This window comes from Solanum dulcamara, chromosome 3 (assembly GCF_947179165.1).
Source record: "Solanum dulcamara chromosome 3, daSolDulc1.2, whole genome shotgun sequence".
In the NCBI taxonomy this organism is placed as follows: Eukaryota; Viridiplantae; Streptophyta; class Magnoliopsida; order Solanales; family Solanaceae; genus Solanum; species Solanum dulcamara.
In genome coordinates, this window is record NC_077239.1 from 46,257,760 (window position 1) to 46,262,564 (window position 4,805).

The window sequence follows — 4,805 nt, forward strand, 5'->3', positions numbered from 1 at the left end:
AGTGCAAGAGTTCTAACATCCAAAATTTAAAAAGGGTCTTGATGAAATTGGATCTCCAGGATTTCGGAATATAACTTTTGGACATACTCAGAGCTTTATGAATGGATGACTCCCAAGTTTCGTATATATATAACTTACGGCTAAGACATGCCAAAAGAAAGAAAGGGTAAGCTTCACATACCTTTTGTGGATTAACTGTAACCCATCTCGCCTCGTTATCTATTTGACCTATTAACATGAGAGTAATACTAAGTTTAATAACCTTTCACTTTCCAATTTCCAACCCTACCACCAAGTACCCATAGGAATCATTTCCTTATCCAATACCCTCGACTAGTTTGTTACTAGTTCTGAAGTTACCAAACATTGGGCAGCATTTTCCCTATAACTTTAACATCCCTGAGATTTCAACTCGGCCATAATTTCAACAACCATACCAACAACAACAACCAGAAGAATATACACAAGTAAATTACTTCAACATTACACAATGCAAACTCTAAACAACTCACCCGAAGCTCCGATATCAAAATAGAGTTTTTAATCTTTATTTCGAAAAACCTTTAACAATACAAAATGGAGGGTCGTGTGGATGAAACCAGAAGTAACCACACCCATTTTAGAACACTTTACATACCTTCAAGACGCCATCCAACCAGTTGCAACCGCAGCACAACAATCGCAATACACTACTCGACTTCGATTTAACTACGACGACTTCAATTTAGTTTGTTCCTAATGTCAACCATACTTATGCAATTTTTCCACTTAAAACCTTGATTAAGACATGTAATATACCACATAACAATATAATTAACTCCAATTTGAAAGAGAAAATCTTACCTTACCCGAAACCCGCCAAAACTTGTCAAAACTCACCTCGGAAGCTCTCCTAGCGCGGCTAGAACTTTGGGGCTGTTTGCTAACGTTTTGGTGCTGCTACAAACCATAATTTTTCATTAATAACACCTTAATAACCTCTTTTTATACCCTAGTTAATTAATTCATGGAAAAAAATTGGAGAACTTACATTTTTGGCTCCAAATCCGTGGCTCTCTTTCTCAAGTTTAAGGTTCCTCTTTTCTCTTTTTCTTTTTAGACTTTTCTTCTCTTTTCCTTTTCCTAGATATTTTTGTGGAAGAATTAATTTTTGTTTGTAGATAAAGATGAATTATAATATATATACATATATGCCATCTTAAGGGGGAGTACACGTGTCAAGCCCTAAGTGGTGACATGTGTCAAGCCCTTATTGGCCCAACGCACCATGCCTTCCAACCATGGGCTTCCATATGGAAGGTGTGGGTCCACAACCCTTGATCTAGATGCTTCCACATGGCACTCTCTCATGCTGCCATGTGACACTCTCTCATGCTGCCATGTGGCATTCTCTTTTCCCCCTCGTGGGTTTGTATTCTCATCTTACTTTATGAATCTATTTAATCCTTTCTACGTAAGCTTGGTATGCACTTAAGTAGCTTAAGTATGTAAGATTTCTAAGTTGGTAGCTTATGTAAATAAGTCGAGTCCTATGACTCATTATTCGATCTCCAACTTCTTCCGGATTCTTATAACTCTATTTCCAATCTTCTTTACTATAGGGTATCGCATTCTCTTTTCCTTAGAGTCGTTTAATAGCGTTATAGATTACCCAAATCACATGGTAACTCTTAAGAAGCTTAAGAGTTCTTAAGAAGCTTTAAGAAGCTTTAAGAAACTTTAAGAAACCTTAAGAAACTTAGGAGGCTTACGATCCTTCGAAGAACTTAAGAGCCTTTCAAGATACTTAAGTACGTGTTCCAAAGTATAAAAGTATGGGGTGTAACATCCTTCCCCCCTTTAGGACATTCATCCTCGAATGTGAACCAAAACCTTTCTGAAGATCTTATACAGATTATATGGAAATACCTATCTATTGCAATAACACATACTTTCATCAACCTATCACTATCAGAGTACCAAAGGTTGGGATTACCTGTAGCATAAGGAGTAGGTACGGATACTTGTGTTTCATTTCCTCCTCCGCTTCCCAGGTCATCTCTTCATGATTTTTATTTTTCCACAATACCATGACGGAAGCTACGTCCTTAGTTAATAATCTTCTACTTCGCCAACCCAGGATGGCGATAGGTTGCTTCTTGTAGGATAAATCCTCTGTGACCTGGATACCCTCTACGAGATATACCCGGGTTGGATTACCAACATACTTGCAAAGCATTGATACATGGAAGACTGGATATACCGCTTCCAGATTCATTGGTAAGTCCAGCTCATAGGCAACCTTGCCTATTCGGCGGAGGATGTGATAAGGTCAATGTATCTGGGACTAAGGTCCCCTTTCCTACTAGATCTCATTACTTTCTCTGTGGGGGGTACCTTTAGAAATGTCCAATTATTAACTTGAAACTCTAGAAGTCGACGCCGATTACCTATGTATGACTTCTGTTGACTCTGAGCTGCTAACACTCTCTCCTGAATAAGCTTCACCTTCTCAATGGCTTATTGAACCACGCCTGGGACCATTAGTCACGTTTTACCAACATCAACCCACCAATTGATAATCTATTCTTTTCGTTATACCAAGTCTCTTCCGGGGCCATCTGGAGACTAGAATGATAGTTGATGTAGTAAATACTCTTGACAGGTAGTAGGCAATTATCCAAGCTACCTTTGGAGTCAACCGTATAGGCTCGCAATACCTCCTCTAGCATTTAGCTAGTAAGCTTAGTTTGTCCTTCGGTCTGAGGGTATAATGGTGTACGAAGACCTATCTGTCTTCCCAATCTCTTTTTGGACTGATCTTCAGTAGTTAACTATAACTCGGGATCCTTCATATGAGACAATAGCTATGGGAACTCCATAAAGTCTTACCACACTCTTGACCTATAATTTTACATAATCTCGACTGGACCGGTAGTCCTTGATTGAAGGAACATGGACTGATATTGTTAATTTATGGATAACATTCCATATAGAATTATTTGTCCAGGGAGTGCAAAGTGAGTCTTGTATCCAAGGTTATATTTTGGAATCTTCGACCTCATATATTACTTCTTGACTTCTCTAGATGACATCAACTGGTACCCTCGCCTTTTGGGTTTTGCTTTTTGCCCATCAGAGTTGGCTACCAAGTTGTGCTAAAGTCCCCTCACACAATGACCTGTATAGTCATTTCGTGGTTTTACTTATCATTAATTGGTATTATGTTGAAGAACTGTGGCATACAAGTGCGTCATCTGTTAGTAATTAGCTAATCCTGCTTGTTTTTCTTAAGCTCTTTTACAATTCCCTTATTGTAACTTATAACACTCTAGGTACATAATCTCGTATCGTCGATTCGCCGCTAGTTCGGATTCTCCCATCTCATGCGATCATAGTAGCACTAACGCACAGTATCCCACCAGAATTTTGAAGTTAAACGTGCTTGGGCGAGAGTAGTACTAGTATGGGTGACCCCCTTGGGAAGTCCTCGTGTCATATTCCATTGCCATCCTTGCAATAATGTGTGAAGGCACTCATCTTAGTCTAAGATTTACCTTAGCTTCTTCTCGCCAGTGTTCATGTTTTGCCTTGCCCTCTCTTCTTCTCTCTTACAAACGGTGTTAGGGTAGATCTTTAATTCAACCATGACTATGTCCTTTTTGGCCATTTGATTTAACTTCTCTTCTTATTCCTCTATAACGTCTCCAAAATATCATAACTCCTTTTCATCATGTACTCCTCCGCTTGGTCTTATGTTATATATAACTATTCATAGGTTGCACAACTTCTCTTATACCACTGTTATGAGGTAAACACAGTCTTTTCATCTCCCGACCTGTCTTTCTTTACATATTGGCTTCACACTAGGACTTGCTCGTGCTAATGCTACTTTGTCCTACTTTTTTCTTTTCTTCCTTTACGTACTCCCTGGGTCTTCTCATTTCCTACCGTAGGAGACTTTCTATTCTCCTTGCTACTTGTACGTCCCGATATCAACGACCAATGACGCTGTTGCCATATCTTAATCTTTACTCAAACATGGCCCTACTACCCTTTTCGCGGCCCTTAGTTTGCTCAGTCCTACTCTCTTATCATATTCACCCCTCTTTGTAGGACCCCATGATTCTTCATACTGTATCAGATACCATGGCTTTTATCTATTTATTGTTGGCCTTGAGCTCTTGCTAACTCATGCCAGTATGGGATCTCGCTTGAAATTTAAGCGTTCCCATCAACATGTGATAGTGTCAGTTGATTTCCTCTCAAGCTTGTATTTCTCTTGTCCACTTCCCCCCTTTAGGGTGTACCCATGTCATCCTCTATTTATTTTCAACTATTCATACACATATGATTCTTTTCCAACACATTTGACATACTGCACCATGTCTATACCTTCTGTTAACTCATCTATACTTTAGGTTGGCCCTGTAAGAAACCTTAATATAACTATGGGGTGCTCAGAATTCTCAATAACTACTACCTAATCTAGTCCAAGTACTGGTACTTGAGTCATATAACTAATGTAGTAGTTTAGCCGAAGCCACATTTCATTCATCCCAATCAGTAAGTCACTAGTGCTTATAATCGTGTCCGATTCTCCATTCGGGGCACTTATACTCTGATGATATGTGTCTCATATTTTTTTTATCACAATGTTTTTGCAATGGATACTACTTGTTCCTTTGATAATTTCACAATGCCTCAGTTGTTTTGCAATTTCTATTCCCTATTTACATATACACAATACCCTTCTCTACTTTATGACCTTTCATCCTTATCATTACCGTGGATATAATCTCTCAAGATATGTTACAACCGTATAT

At 38.8% G+C, this 4,805-nt stretch overlaps 1 pseudogene; it reads left to right on the forward strand.

Annotated features, from left to right (window-relative positions):
- Positions 1-3,363: 3,363 nt before the first annotated feature.
- Positions 3,364-3,483, forward strand: LOC129883814 (5S ribosomal RNA; annotated as a pseudogene).
- The last annotated feature ends 1,322 nt before the right edge of the window (positions 3,484-4,805 follow it).